Source organism: Crinia signifera, chromosome 1 (assembly GCF_055691185.1).
Source record: "Crinia signifera chromosome 1, ASM5569118v1, whole genome shotgun sequence".
Taxonomy (NCBI): Eukaryota; Metazoa; Chordata; class Amphibia; order Anura; family Myobatrachidae; genus Crinia; species Crinia signifera.
The window spans coordinates 104,924,657-104,942,280 of record NC_139217.1 but is presented as its reverse complement, the minus strand read 5'-3'; positions in this window follow the sequence as shown (position 1 = coordinate 104,942,280).

Sequence of the window (17,624 nt, the reverse complement as noted above, 5' to 3'; positions counted from 1 at the left end):
CGCTGAGTGCCGCACCATCCACGGACCTTGTAACTACAGTTGTGTAGGCACCAGTCCAAGCTACCAGCATCTTTGGGAGTGCCGGACCATTGGATACTATATATATATATATATATATATATATCTCCTATATATTTGGCTACATCTGTCACTCAAAGTGGGTGTCTGTGTCTATAACGCTCTGTTCCTGGACTTTCCTCTTAATGGCCCTTATTCTGGTTGGTGCGGCCAGAGCCGCACACGGGGCTCCGGCCGCACAAACCAATCCCCGCCCACCCTACGGATCGCCACGGCCGTCCGTACACGGACGGCTGGCGATCCGCATAAAAATGGTGGAGGCGTACGCCTCCACCATGGTGGGAGCTGCCCCCTGCATTCGATGGTCGTCGACCATCGAAGGCAGGTCCGCACGCCCCGGCAGCTCCCGCAAGCTGAGACCACACGGACAATCGTCCGTGTGGTAGCTTGTATGGGGGCTGAAAGCTGACATCCGGCGACGTCAGCTTTCCGCCCCCATGAGTTGCGTCATGCCCTCATTACCATGCATACGCCCCGCGTTTGCATGGGAACGCCCATGAAACGCGGGGCGTACACATAGGGAAATGAGGGCATGAAGCCTCTCACGCCCCTATACGCCCCCTTTGCGGCGGACGAAATACGTCTGCGGCGAAGGGGGCTGCACATGCGCAGATTGACCTCTGCGCATGTGCAGAGTAAAAACATCGGCGGTACGGCCGCACGCGGGCCGTACCGCTCGAATCTGAATAAGGGCCAATGTGTGATTGCCTTCATCTGTGCTGAACAATGGCAATCATACATTAAGGGGAAGTCTAGAAACAGAGCATTGTGTCCCTCCTGGAGAGGGTCATGTTGGGAGGTATGTGACAGAGAACCAGCCCAGTGAGCCCACAGACAGTGCCAGACACCCACTGCCTTCCCATGTTGCCCAGCACTGCTACTCCACAGCCACCAGGTGAGCGCCCCCCTCCCGCGATTTGCGGCAAAACCTCCCCCCCCGCGCCCCCCCCCTCCCGCGATTCGCGGCAAAAACACCCGCTCCCCCGCGACCCCCCCTACCGCGATTCGCTGCAAAAAGAACCCCCCCACGACCCCTCCCGCAATTCGCGGCATAACCACCACCCCGCGCCCACCCGCTCCCGCGAATCGCGGCAAACCCTCCCCCGTGACCCCCCCGATTCGCGGAAAAAACACCCCCCCCGCGACCTCCCTCCCGCGATTCGCGGCAAAAAGAACCCCCCCGCGACCCCCCCTTGCACGATTGGCGGCATCCCCCCTGCGACCCCCCTCCCGCGATTCGCGGCAGCCCCCCCCCCCCGCAATTCGCAGCAGCCCCAGGATTAAATGGCACATGCAAAACACTGACATGGCTATGGTCGACAATGAAAAAGGTTGACATGAGTTTTTGAAGATTTATTTTTAATTTTTTTAATTTTTTCATATTCATTGTCATGTGTCGACATGGACACCAATGAAGTGGCACACTTATGTCAACATTTACATGTGTTGACCTTTCTGTGTTGATTTTTTCTTGTGGCGATTCGCGTCACACCTCCCCGCAACCCCCCCTCCCGCGATTCGCGGCACCCCCCGTGACCCCCCACCTCCCGCAATTCGCGGCAACCCCCCACCGGAACCCCTGTGAACCCCGCCCTCCCGCGATTCGCGGCACCCACCCCCGCGACCCCCCCTCCCGCAATTCGCGGCACCCCCCCGTGATTCGCGGCAGCTCCAGAATTAAATTGCACATGGAAAACACTGACATGGCTATGGTCGACAATGAAAAAGGTTGACATGAGTTTTTGAAGGTTTTTTGTCATTTTTTGAATATTTTCATATTCATTCTCATGTGTCGACATGGACACCAATGAAGTGCCACACTTATGTCAACATTTACATGTGTTGACCTTTCTGTGTTGATTTTTTCTTGTGGCGATTTGCGTCACACCCCCCCACCCCCCCCCCCACAACCCCCACTCCCGCGATTCACGGCACACACACACACACCTCCCCCGCGATTCTCGGCACCCCACCCCGTGACCCCCCCTCCCGTGATTCATGGCACACCCCCGCGACCCCCCTCCCATGATTCGCCGCAACCCCCGCCCCGTAACCCCCCCTCCCACGATTCGCGGCACCCACCCCCGCGACCCCCCCTCCCGCAATTCGCGGCACCCCCCCGCGATTCGCGGCAGCTCCAGAATTAAATTGCACATGGAAAACATTGACATGGCTATGGTCGACAATGAAAAAGGTTGACATGAGTTTTTGAAGTTTTTTTTTTCATTTTTTGAATGTTTTCATATTCATTCTCATGTGTCGACATGGACACCAATGAAGTGCCACACTTATGTCAATATTTACATGTGTTGACCTTTCTGTGTTGATTTTTTCTTGTGGTGATTCGCGTCACACCCCCCCCCCGCAACCCCCACTCCCGCGATTCACGGCACACACACACCCCCCCGCGATTCTCGGCACCCCACCCCGTGATCCCCCCTCCCATGATTCACGGCACACCCCCCGCGACCCCCCCTACTATGATTGACGCAACCCCCGCCCCCGTAACCCCCCTCCCGCGATTTGCGGCAACCCACCCCGCGACCCCCCTCCCGTGATTCTCTGCAATCCCTCCCCTCCCGCGATTCGCAGCATCCACCCCCCCACAACCCCCCCTCCTGCAATTCGCGGCACCCCCCGCGACCCCCCCTCCTGCAATTCGCGGCACCCTCCGCGACCCCCCCTCCCGCGATTCGCGGACACCTAAGTTGCAATACAGGGCATCTTTCATACAATTCTAACCATATTTCTCATATACAAACGTTCACAAATTAAGGGGGCGCAGCCCCTTACGAATCACCTAGTATATATATATATATATATATATATATATATATATATATATCAATCCTTAGGATGGCATTCCTGGGAAAAATTATATTTTATATATATATTATATTTTTTGGAATGTGGGAGGAAACTGGAGTACCCGCAGGAAACCCACGCAAGCACGGGGAGAATATACAAACTCCTCACAGTTAGAGCCATGGTGGGGATCAAACCCATGACCTCAGTGCTGTGAGGCAGTAATGCTAACCATTACACCATCCATGCTGCCCTTCCCCTATCATTTAAACCCCCCCATTATTTGTCTCCTAATCTGCCTCTGTTCCCTAGCCTACTCTGTTTAAGCTGTAAAAGTGATTAAGACCTGGGTTAAGGCACTTAGAGGAAAGAGGGAAAGGATAAAGGTTTACTAAATTTGTGTAGCAATACAGGGAAAGAGATGACTCCTGCTACTCATCTAAATAGCAGATATATGGGTCTTTCTTAGTTATAGGATTGAATAACTGATACTTAATGAACAATTTTCTTTGCAGTATCGATGTTGTAAAGCCCCGTACACACGTGGGAGATATATTGCTCAGCAATATATTGCTAGTAGCAATACATTGCTGGGCAATATATTGCCCAGTGTCTCCTTTTCATCAGCGACCAGAGATGGTCACTGATGAAATGGAACCTCTGCCGGCGGTGCCGCAGAGGTAATCAGCTGGTCGCAAGGAGCAAGCTCCTGCACCCAGCGATTAGAATGGGGCTGAAAACAGGAGCGCGCACCCCGCAATTTATCGCCGGGGCACACTCCCATCACTGGCAATATGGTCGCCTGCGACCATATTCCCAGTGATTTCAGCCCCTATCGCCCCCATGTGTACGGGGCTTAAGTCTTTCAACATGCAAAGGGTTGCCTACTTTAATGGAGAACAAAATTGTTTCACAATACCATTTACTAGTGTTCACTGTAAATCATAATTTCTGAGGATTAGCTCCTGAAAATTCTGAGGATTAGCTCCTGAAAATAAGTTATATGGCAGCTCTTGTTGATGTTCACAAATGGAAACAAAGATAATGTGCACAATTGCATAATTGCTGGAACATAGATGGAACTTAATTCAGGTGGCTAAAAATGCTTTATGTTACCAAGAAAACAGCGATTGTTTTTGAAAGAATGTTGTTTTAACATACTTTGACCATAAATCCAGTTGAATAAATTGTTTCTGCTTTGTTTTATTTACAATAACCGTGCAGTGCTTTTAACTTTTCTTTATTTCAGTGACATTACGCGTTTCCATAGTAACTTATGTTTTGTTAAATATATGAACTAGATTGTTATTTAAAATGTCATGTTTGGAAAAAATTTCAAAATGACATTTACAAAGTGCAATGGCAGAATTCACTTTGATTCACATCACTAGCAACAACAATAAATACAGTGCGTGAAGTATATGCATTTTATAAACATGTCTGTCTAAGGAGTCAAATCTTAAAATAAAACCAAACTCAATTCACCTAGTGTTTTTTCTTTAAAGTCAAAGCATTTTGAATTGATTTTGATAAGTACAGTTCAGGATTTTGCTGCTACCCATTCCTTCATATGGAGCATCATTCCCCAGTTGCCTTTCATATTGCCAGCAAAGATCAACTACCACATGCTGTTAAAATAACACACTGTACAACTAAATGCTACTACTTGTGGCTTTGAATTTTTACCATGAAAATTAGTTTTTGTTTAAAAATAATATGACATTTTTCATATATATATATATATATATATATATATATATATATATATATATATAATATATACACTTAACATCGGCACTCACCTTTCCTAGTTTTGGGGTGCCCTATGGCTTGTGACCACATTGTTTAAACAGACATTGTAGGGGCTCTGCACACACTTAATTAACTTATAATAAATAGTGGAGATTTGGTTCATGAATTGATCAATGCATTTAAGCCTGCAGCCCCCTTCAAGGGACCCCAGTTTTCTGCAGGTCCTAACACTATCGCTGAAAATGGCTACAATACACATAGCTATCACATCAATGTTTGATTCCAGGCATGCTATCTGGTCTGAAGCTCACAGCACACTTACCACGTTTTTCCCTAAGAAATCCTGAGAGTGCCGCCTGTCTGCACCCGCTATCTACAAGGTCGTAAGATCCTACTTAGGAGTGTACCGGGTGTTACCAACACATTCAAACAGCGAGTGCCGGGCAAAAATAATCTTTATATATATATATATATATATATATATATATATATATATATATATATATATATATGTAAAACAGAAGTAAAGCAGAGGGCACTCACCGTTTGGATGAAAAAACTTTGGAGTTTATTGGAAGTAAGGCATGTTGTTAACGTTTCGATCCTAACATGGATCTTTGTCAAAACATCAGCAGGAGATACAAAAGTGATCCTTTCACTACAGCCACACCAGCCATAATGGTCATTCAGCAGGGTATATAAGGCACATAAGTCACATGATCATTTGAGTAACCAATCAAAACACTATGAGTCAAAAACGGGCTTTAACAGCCAATATTTTATTCATATGGCCATGTCAGAGACAGTAATCATATGTCCCAGTGACTGGAGTCATATAACGCAAAAGGCACAGCGTAGCAACACTTTAAACATTGTAAAATCGCTATTCCGGGCTCCTTACCGGAAGTACCATGCGTTCCAAAGCTATGGAACGCACAGCCATGACCGGAAGTGACGTTCCGTTAGTATAGCTGACAGAACGTGTCAGCCCAGCTCACATAGCAGTTACGTGCGCACCATATTAATGGAGCGCACACAGGAAGTGGGAACAGCCGGACTAGATCAGTGCCATAAAAAGCGCCGCACCCGGAAGTGTGCGTTCCATCTTAATGGAACTCACTTCCATATCTAAATCAACAAGGTTTAATAATCGAAAGAAAGGGAGAAAAAGGGGAGAAAAAAGAGGACTCAATAAAAGATTTGTTTGTGACCATATGCCCATACAACAACCTGCCCAATGACACTATTTCTTCATCAAAACCATTTTATTAAAACTATTTTAATAATAAGAAGAAGTTATACACACTAATATACACATATACTAAAATAAGAATATAAACCAAGGTTGATTTAGAAAAAGAAAAAAAGACCATGGTCAAAACCAATCTGGTTTTGCCACTAAAGATAGTGTGAGGAAAAAATCATTCTCACTAATAGAACTAGGGGGAACAAAGTTCACCCTATTGATTCTACCAAACCAATTATGGGACCAAAAAAGAAAAAAAATATATTTTCATAGAAAAATGTTCAAAGAATTGTATTCATTCAACCCTTTGGGGGTTACAGTTCCTAGTTCAGCGATCCATTTTGCCTCTCGTTGCTTCAGTAGTCGCTCTCTATCTCCTCCCCTTGATGGTTGTGGAACATGATCGATGAGCATGCATCTTAGACTTGCATTCTTATGCATGAAGTGTAAAGCCACTGGTTTGTCACTCTTCCGTGTGTCAATGGCCTGACGAATAGATTAGCGGTGGTTCGCCATCCGCTCTCTAAAACTTCTTGTTGTTAATCCAACATACATAAGCCCACATGGGCATGTTAGGGTATAGATAACAAACTTGGAAGTACAAGTTAAACGATGTTTGATTTTAATCGGTCTGCCACTGTGTGGATGTGAAAAAGTTGACCCAGGCGTCATGGACCTACACGTGGCACAGTCCGGGCATCTGAAACACCCCTTTCTTCCTTGAGACAACCACGTTGAGGTACCCTTTAATGGTTGAAGCATCGGTCGCATCAATAGCTGCTTCAAATTGGGTCCTCTACGGTACGAATGCATTGGGGGTTTAGTGCTGATTTCATGTAGCTTGGCATCGGAAGTTATTATAGGCCAGTGCTTACGGACAGTTTTTTCCAAATGGTGTAACTGTGTGTTATATGTGGTGGTATATATCATCCGCTTTTCATCAAATGGACGTTTCACATCGGACTTTTCATATCATGCCTTAGCCTTCAAGAGACATCTCTGTATTGTTTCAGGTGAGTACCCACGCTGCTTAAATCGATCCTTCATCTCATCGATCTGATGTTCTGCCAATGCCGGGGAGCTGTTATTCCTCATCACCCGTAGAAATTGGGAAATGGGTAGACTCTCCTTTAAAGTGGCCGGGTGGTGACTTGTGGCATACAACAATGTGTTCCGATCTGTCTCTTTCCGGTAAAGGGTTGAGCATAGTGTATTATTCTCACGAAAAATTGTGACGTCAAGGAAGTTCATCATATTTTTGTCTATGCTGAACGTAAAGCGAATCGGACTGTCCAATTGGTTGAGGTGTTGCACCATATCAAAAAATTCTGTCTCAGTACCCCGCCATAGCAAAAATATATCGTCAATAAAACGGCGGTAGAACATAATCTTATCGCCGAAGATTGGCATCAGGTAAGTGCTTTTATAATGCCCCATGTAAAGGCTGGCATACGCTGGTGCTAAGTTAGAGCCCATGGCGGTCCCTGTCCTTTGACAGGGACCGCCATGGGCTCTTTGTTGTATGCCACATTGTTGTATGCCACAAGTCACCACCCGCCCACTTTAACCCCTTCCCGACGAGGCCTTTTTTGTTAATTTTTTTTTTTCCTCCTCGCGTTCAAATAAGCGTAACTTTTTTAATTTTCCGGCTATATAGACACATGAGGGCTTTTTTTTTGCGGGACAAGTTGTACTTTTTAATGGTACCATTTACTATACCGTATAATATTCTGGGGAATCAGGAAATAATTCAATGTGGGGTAAAAAAGAAAAAAAACACAATTCCACAATTTTGCGCTGGTTACGGTTTTTTTGGAGTTCATAGTTCGTTTAAAATGATGGGTTATCTTTATTCTATGTCGTTACGATTCCGGTGATACCAAACTTATATAGTTTTCATTATGTTTTACCACTAAAAAAAAAAAATAGAAAATTTTACGGTTTTTCTAATTTGCGTCGCGTCGCCATGTTCTGCGGCTTATAACTTTTTTATTTTTCCACCTACGGACCTGGGTGAGGGCTCATTTTTTGCGGGCTGAAGTGTACTTTTTAATTAATACCATTATGGGATATGGGCGACTTTCTGATCTCTTTTAGTTATTTTTTTTTGGGTAGGCGATGCGACCAAAAAACATAATTTTGGCGTTGGGAATTATTTTCCGTTTACGCCTTTAACCGTGCGGGATAACTAATGTTATATTTTAATAGATCGGACTTTTAGGAACGCGGCGATACCAAATATGTTTCTTTTTTTATTTTTTATTTATTTTTATTTGTGAAATGGGGAAAGGGGGGTGATTTGAACTTTTAATATTTTTTTATTTTTTTTTTATTTTTAAACTTATTTTTTTTTTTTTTTACTTTTACTACAAGGCCCCCTAGTGTACTTGACCACTAGGGGGCGCGATCGCCTGTACTAGGTTCAGCCATAGAGCTCTATGGCTGAACATAGTGATTTTCAGCACTTCCTATTACATCCTGCCTCAGGCAGGATGTAATAGGAATGCTGACACGGCCAGCACAGGGGTCTACATTAGACCCCTGGCTGCCATGGCAACTGATCGGCACCCTCCGATCTCGCCGCGGGGGGCCCCGATCGGCGCCGGAGGGGGGCGCCCCCCCTCCGATCAGCTATTTAAGCACTGCGGGCGCTTTGCCCGCGGTGCTTAAAGGGTTAAACGGCCACGATCGGCGAACTCGCCGCTCGTGGCCGTGAGAGCAGGTACCTGGCTGTAATATACAGCCATTACCTGCTCTCTTTCAAGCCAGCTCACTCCGTGAGCTGGCTTGATTCCCCCGCAACCGACATATGACGTAAATGTACGTCATATGTCGGGAAAGGGGTTAAAGGAGAGTCTACCCATTTCCCAATTTCTACGGGTGATGAGGAATAACAGCTCCCCGGCATTGGCAGAACATCAGATCGATGAGATGAAGGATCGATTTAAGCAGCGTGGGTACTCACCTGAAACAATACAGAGATGTCTCTTGAAGGCTAAGGCACGATATGAAAAGTCCGATGTGAAACGTCCATTTGATGAAAAGCGGGTGATATATACCACCACATATAACACACAGTCACACCATTTGGAAAAAACTGTCCGTAAGCACTGGCCTATAATAACTTCCGATGCCAAGCTACATGAAATCAGCACTAAACCCCCAATGCATTCGTACCGTAGAGGACCCAATTTGAAGCAGCTATTGATGCGACCGATGCTTCAACCATTAAAGGGTACCTCAACGTGGTTGTCTCAAGGAAGAAAGGGGTGTTTCAGATGCCCGGACTGTGCCACGTGTAGGTCCATGACGCCTGGGTCAACTTTTTCACATCCACACAGTGGCAGACCGATTAAAATCAAACATCGTTTAACTTGTACTTCCAAGTTTGTTATCTATACCCTAACATGCCCATGTGGGCTTATGTATGTTGGATTAACAACAAGAAGTTTTAGAGAGCGGATGGCGAACCACCGCTACTCTATTCGTCAGGCCATTGACACACAGAAGAGTGACAAACCAGTGGCTTTACACTTCATGCATAAGAATCATTCCGTTTCAAGTCTAAGATGCATGCTCATCGATCATGTTCCACAACCATCGAGGGGAGGAGATAGAGAGCGACTACTGAAGCAACGAGAGGCAAAATGGATCGCTGAACTAGGAACTGTAACCCCCAAAGGGTTGAATGAATACAATTCTTTGAACATTTTTCTATGAAAATAAAAAAAAAATTCTTTTTTGGTCCCATAATTGGTTTGGTAGAATCAATAGGGTGAACTTTGTTCCCCCTAGTTCTATTAGTGAGAATGATTTTTTCCTCACACTATCTTTAGTGGCAAAACCAGATTGGTTTTGACCATGGTCTTTTTTTCTTTTTCTAAATCAACCTTGGTTTATATTCTTATTTTAGTATATGTGTATATTAGTGTGTATAACTTCTTCTTATTATTAAAATAATTTTAATAAAATGGTTTTGATGAAGAAATAGTGTCATTGGGCAGGTTGTTGTATGGGCATATGGTCACAAACAAATCTTTTATTGAGTCCTCTTTTTTCTCCCCTTTTTCTCCCTTTCTTTCGATTATTAAACCTTGTTGATTTAGATATGGAAGTGCGTTCCATTAAGATGGAACACACACTTCCGGGTGCGGCGCTTTTTATGGCACTGATCTAGTCCGACTGTTCCCACTTCCTGTGTGCGCTCCATTAATATGGTGCGCACGTAACTGCTATGTGAGCTGGGCTGACACGTTCTGTCAGCTATACTAACGGAACGTCACTTCCAGTCATGGCTGTGCGTTCCATAGCTTTGGAACGCATGGTACTTCCGGTACGGAGCCCGGAATAGCGATTTTACAATGTTTAAAGTGTTGCTACGCTGTGCCTTTTGCGTTATATGACTCCAGTCACTGGGACATATGATTACTGTCTCTGACATGGCCATATGAATAAAATATTGGCTGTTAAAGCCCGTTTTTGACTCATAGTGTTTTGATTGGTTACTCAAATGATCATGTGACTTATGTGCCTATATATACCCTGCTGAATGACCATTATGGCTGGTGTGGCTGTAGTGAAAGGATCACTTTTGTATCTCCTGCTGATGTTTTGACAAAGATCCATGTTAGGATCGAAACGTTAACAACATGCCTTACTTCCAATAAACTCCAAAGTTTTTTCATCCAAACGGTGAGTGCCCTCTGCTTTACTTCTGTTATCTATTGGATTTTGTCCATTGGAGTGAGCACCACAGCGACGACTAAAGTGTTATTAGGTGCGGACTTTCTGTGGATATATATATATATATATATATATATATATATATATAGAAAAGAATGGAGAAGGTGCGCCTCATGGTGCATTAAACGAGATATAGTTTAATTGAGACAAAACAGTCTCCTGGATAAAGTAAGTCAAGAGACTAGTACCATATAAAATAGCACTGTGGACTGGTTACCACACGGCATATACAAATAGCCACGGCAAAACTGCTCACGGTATCCTCGGGGGGAACGGCCAGATCAATCCACAGATGACGCCGACAAGCTGGCTTGCTTGGACGGCTGACAGAGGACGTCACTCGTTACGAACCCAGGGAGGCCAGAGAACGATCAGCTGGAGGGACTCGTCGTAAGTTTCGTCACTGGGACTTCGTCAGAGGGCGTGGCTACTACGCGCGCCCGTCCAGTCTTTATTGTGCCTTGCCTGTCAATCAAGACAAGCCCGGCTGGGGTCCTCCCCCATAGATGTTAAGCAGAAGGGAGTTGGAGAAAGTGCAAAAAGCTGGATTACAGGTGAACTGACATCCAAGTACTGTCAGCGCTCATAGATAAAGAACTACGGGGACAGAGAGTACTATGTTATGATATATAACAAGCGCCCCTACCGAGATCAATCGTGAGCAGATTTTTACAAACGGGCCTTACATTTAATATACAATTATTAAAAAAATGTTTTATCATGTATAAAAACACATATATTATAAAAAAAATACAATACATAAAATAAGGCAAGGAAACAAAGCCTTGCACATAAACTGTCCCTCGTATATCACCACAATAATCCATTTCATATAATGAGCGATGAACATGAGAAACAAAGAAAACGAATAATATACTTAAAACTGTATTCATGTATGCAAACCTGTCTACATATATACACAAACGCTGTTAGTTAATAAATGCGGTGATCTCGTATCCCTCATTAAGCCCAGCTGGGGCCAACGTGTTCAGTTTAAGGATCCAGGTAGTTTCGCGTCTCAGCAGTAATTTTTCACGGTCGCCACCCCGTTTACTCTGCTGAACTTGCTCAATACCTTTCACAATTAAAGAAGATGGATCACAGTTATGTGCTTCTTTAAAGTGTCTTGAGACACTGTGGTTGAGCACACCGTGCTTTATAATACAAATATGTTCAAGGATGCGGATCTTCAGACACCGCTTGGTTTTACCAATGTATCTGAGTCCGCATCCACACACCAGGAGATAAACTACAAAAGAGGAGTTACAGTTAATAAATTTAGCAATCTTCTGATCTGTACCATCAATACAAGAACCCTTTTTCATATAAGGGCAGATCTTACATCTATTACAGGGAAACGACCCATTAAGAGACAAGAAGGTATTAGTAGACGGACCATCATTAACCGGCTTAAGCTGACTTTTTGATACCATAGACTTGATGGTCTTTGCCCGTCTAAAGACCATTTTTGGTCTATCGGGAATGTGGTCTGCCAACAATGGATCCAGTTTCAATACATTCCAATGTTTTTTTAGAATGGAATTTAATTCTCTTTCATGTGTATTGTACTGGGTAACAAATAAAGTTTCCTGTATTTTGCTAGGAGTGTCGGAGGAGGGGACAGGAGGCTCAGCAGATTCAACTAGTGGTTTTAACAGGCTCTTTCTATCTAGGGTGCGTGATCTTTGTTACGCACCATTTATAATTCTGCTTGGGTACCCTCTCTCCTCGAACCTATCAACATATACTTTTGCTTGGTCTTCAAAGCATTGGGGGTCCGAACAGTTCCTTTTTAACCTAAGGAACTGGGAGTAGGGGATGTTATCCTTCCAAGCCCCCAGATGGCAGCTGGAATAGTCTAGATAACTATTAGCGTCTACTGGCTTGAAAAAAGTGGAAGTTTTTATCTTAGTTTCAAGTGGGAATTCTTCCGCATTGATGGCAAGGTCTAGAAACTCAATTTTCGTTTTATGAAAGGAGGAGGTAAATTTAAGAATGTAGGGGTTATTGTTTAAACCAACGACGAACTCATTAAAGGAACTTGCATCACCATTCCACACTATAATGATATCGTCGATATATCGCTTGAATAAAACTAGATGGTCATCCACATTCCCCATGACGATATTGGTTTCCCAGTCTGCCATATAAATGTTGGCTAGGCTAGGGGCACAAATGGTCCCCATCGCCGTCCCACATATCTGGAGAAACCACTCCCCCAAGAATTCAAAATAATTGAATTTAAGTACAAATTTGAGACATTCACATATAAATTCCCTTTTGGGCGTAGAAATAGTGGGGTCTTTCAATAAACATTGTTCCACTGAGAGAATTCCCAACTAGGGTGGCCAATCCCGGGATCGGGATCGGCAGGATCCCGGGATTTGGCCCCTAAAACGCCGGGATTTTAATCCCGGGATTGGAGTTTCCAATACCGGGATTTCGCAATTAGACTGCAGTCTAATTCCGGGCAGCATCTGAGCACTTGCTTAGACGCTGCCCGGCTTCTCCCATACCCGGCGTGCGGCCTGCGCAGCGTGACGAGGTCAGAGGTCACGCTGCGCAGGGCACAGCCGCACAGCCGCTCAGCCTTCCTCCGGCCCGCCCAGCCATCACGACCGCCTGCCGGTCCGCCCCGCCATCACACCCAGCCATTCTTCACGGCCACCCAGCCGGCAACCCAGCCAGCAGCCCTCCCGCACGCATACCTGGCTCCCGGCCACCCAATCAGCCCGGCCGCCCACTCAGCAACCTCCGCAAATGTAAGTAAATAGTGGGCGGCCAGGGCGTTTTTTATTATGCATGTGGACATCTGTACTTAATGTTAATCAAGTAATCAAAAGCTTCAAACCTGCATCCACCTTGGTTCTAGTAATCGTTTGTTCCTTTTCCAGTAAACTTTAAAATATCTATGCCACAGTCTAACCTCTACACTTGGCTTTATCTCGGAGCCTGAACACTGCCGTTCAATTTTTACACTTGTGTTAGATAGAGATAGGGATGCCAATCCCGGGATCCCGGGAATCCCGGGATTGAGCATTTTTCAATCCCGAATTCCGGGATTGAAAAAATGCCCCGGGATTGGCATCCCTATTCCCAACTCATGTGGGATGCTAGTATACAACGCCTGGACATCAATAGATGCCAGGCTATAACCAGCATTCCATTCGATGGTATCAAGAATTTTCAAGAGGTGAGACGAGTCTCTGATGTATGTTTTTATGAGTGGTACATATTTTTTGATGTAAAAATCCACATATTCCGAGACGCGGGAAGTTAGTGACAATCGGTCGACCTGGTGGGGGTATCACTCCCTTATGGATCTTCGGGAGATGATAAAAGGTGGCTAGGTTTGGGGTCCTGTTGTAAAGTTATTTGTACTCCTCCAAACCTAGCACCTTATCATGAAGACCTTTTTTGAGGATGGAGTCCAACACAACCAAATAATCGGGGGTGGGGTCACAAGATAATCTCATATAAGACTTTACATCATATAATAATTTGTGAGCCTCATTAACATAATCATCTCTGTTAACAATCACCACCCCTCCACCCTTGTCAGCACTTTTAATAACAACTGAATCATCCGACATCAGTGCTTTTAGAGCTAAGTTTTCTTTTTTACTTAAATTACTCCTGTTACTGACTTTAGGATTTAATTTATTAAAGTCTTTTTTGACCAATTCAGTGAATAACTCAATATACGGACCTCGAGACTCTAGTGGATAGAACGTAGACTTTAACTTCAATTTAGAGCCGGTAGTGTCGACACTATTGCTTGCCTCACCATTTTGAGCAGGTTTCTTTAAAAAGTGGCGTTTTAACGTAAGATTGCGGGCAAACAAATTCAAGTCGATCTGTAGGTCGACATTATTCGGACCTTGTGCAGGGGCAAAGGATAGTCCTTTCTGAAGAACTCTAATTTCAACATCTGTCCCAGTTCCTTAGGTTAAAAAGGAACTGTTCGGACCCCCAATGCTTTGAAGACCAAGCAAAAGTATATGTTGATAGGTTCGAGGAGAGAGGGTACCCAAGCAGAATTATAAATGGTGCGTTACAAATATCACGCACCCTAGATAGAAAGAGCCTGTTAAAACCACTAGTTGAATCTGCTGAGCCTCCTGTCCCCTCCTCCGACACTCCTAGCAAAATACAGGAAACTTTATTTGTTACCCAGTACAATACACATGAAAGAGAATTAAATTCCATTCTAAAAAAAACATTGGAATGTATTGAAACTGGATCCATTGTTGGCAGACCACATTCCCGATAGACCAAAAATGGTCTTTAGACAGGCAAGACCATCAAGTCTATGGTATCAAAAAGTCAGCTTAAGCCGGTTAATGATGGTCCGTCTACTAATACCTTCTTGTCTCTTAATGGGTCGTTTCCCTGTAATAGATGTAATATCTGCCCTTATATGAAAAAGGGTTCTTGTATTGATGGTACAGATCAGAAGATTGCTAAATTTATTAACTGTAACTCCTCTTTTGTAGTTTATCTCCTGGTGTGTGGATGCGGACTCAGATACATTGGTAAAACCAAGCGGTGTCTGAAGATCCGCATCCTTGAACATATTCATAATATAAAGCACGGTGTGCTCAACCACAGTGTCTCAAGACACTTTAAAGAAGCACATAACTGTGATCCATCTTCTTTAATTGTGAAAGGTATTGAGCAAGTTCAGCAGAGTAAACGGGGTGGCGACCGTGAAAAATTACTGCTGAGACGCGAAACTACCTGGATCCTAAAACTGAACACGTTGGCCCCAGCAGGGCTTAATGAGGGATACGAGATCAGCGCATTTATTATATAAATATATATATATATATATATATATATAGTTCTTTATCTATGAGCGCTGACAGTACTTGGATGTCAGTTCACCTGTAATCCAGCTTTTTGCACTTTCTCCAACTCCCTTCTGCTTAACATCTATGGGGGAGGACCCCAGCCGGGCTTGTCTTGATTGACAGGCAAGGCACAATAAAGACTGGACGGGCGTGCGTAGTAGCCACGCCCTCTGACGAAGTCCCAGTGACGAAACGCGTCAGGGCGTGGCTTACGACGCGTCCCTCCAGCTGATCGTTCTCCGGCCTCCCTGGGTTCGTAACGAGTGACGTCCTCTGTCAGCCGTCCAAGCAAGCCAGCTTGGCGGCGTCATCTGTGGATTGATCCGGCCGTTCCCCCCGAGGATACCGTGAGCAGTTTTGCCGTGGCTATTTGTATATGCCGTGTGGTAACCAGTCCACAGTGCTATTTTATATGGTACTAGTCTCTTGACTTACTTTATCCAGGAGACTGTTTTGTCTCAATTAAACTATATCTTGTGTAATGCACCATGAGGCGCACCTTCTCCATTCTTTTCTAGATCTTTCCCCCTCGGTGGATTCCAGAGATTGCCTCTGAGAGAAAGGTTGCTGCACCACTGTATCAAGTGGTTGGTGTCTGAACTTTTGATCTGAGATCATTGGACTCTTGTACTGGTCTAAGCTGGATGGTTATAAGAGCATGATTTTATACTCTTTTTACATATATATATATATATATATATATATTTAGGTACTTGTGAGTTATCCGGGCGTCCGATTTTTAAATCGGGTCGGATCGGGACATCGCATCGCATCGCATGCGACCATCGGATGCGATGCGATGCGATGACCCGATTTTTCCATAGGAATCAATGTTAAAATGGACTGAGTCCATTTTAACATGGAATTCAATGGGAAAAAGGGGTCCTTTTCATACCCCTACTATCCAAGTGGGCATGGAGTTGGATATAAACCTGTGGCGAGCGTAGCGAGCCACCGAGCCCGAAGCGTGGCGAGCGTAGCGAGCCCCGCGAGGGGACACGGAATACCGGCCCCTCGCGGGGCTCGCTTCGCTCGCCACGCTTCGGGCTCGGTGGCTCGCTACGCTCGCCACAGGTTTATATCCAACTCCATGCCCACTTGGATAGTAGGGGTATGAAAAGGACCCCTTTTTCCCATTGAATTCCATGTTAAAATGGACTCAGTCCATTTTAACATTGATTCCTATGGAAAAATCGGGTCATCGCATCCGATGGTCGCATGCGATGCGATGCGATGCGATGCGATATCGCATCGCATCGCATCTGATTGTATGCCTTAACTTAAGGCATACAATCAAAAAATCGGACGCCCAGATAACTCACAAGTACCTATATATATATATATATATATATATATATATATATATATATATATATAAAGAGCACTTACCCCCTTCCTTTGCAGGTGAGGATTGAACCGGCACACGAATGTAGAAGTGAAAAAAAGCATTTTAATGTACAAGCATAATTTGCACAGACAGTCAGCTGTAACCTAACAGCTGTTTCAACCACTTCCTAGTGGTTTTCATCATGGAAAATACATATATATGGAAAATATATGAAAAATGTCATATATATATATATATATATATAATGTCATTTATATATGTATATATATATTAGGGCGGAGTGAAAAAACTGAAATTGAGAAATTCAAAATCGGCTAGTTTGGGAAAGTTGTGACTTGACCTGAATAAGAAATGTGCAAAAGCATTTTGATCTGAGTCAACATCTTCTGTTCTGGCAAGAGGCCTGAAGTTTCGCTTTTTAGGTGAAAATGACGAAACCTATGAAGATGCTCCAATCTAGTTATAATTATGTCCGGATGTCTTAGAGTGGTTCATTAATATACTTTAGCATAGTAAAAAAAACAGTACGTGCTTGTCCTAGTGCAAAGTGACTGACTGGCGGGAGAAAAAAATCCCTAATAATTGACCCATTTTCATGGTCACAATTGTGAATATTGTGTGTTTTCTCCTGAACGTGTTTATAATAGAAGAAGCACAAATACTCTAAATGGAATTTCAGTGACACTGTGTGAAATATAACACTGCATAATAGCCCTTAATCAGACCTGATCGCAGTACAAATTTGTTCTCAAAATGGGCAAAACAAATGCTGCATTGCAGGTGGGGCAGATGTAACGTG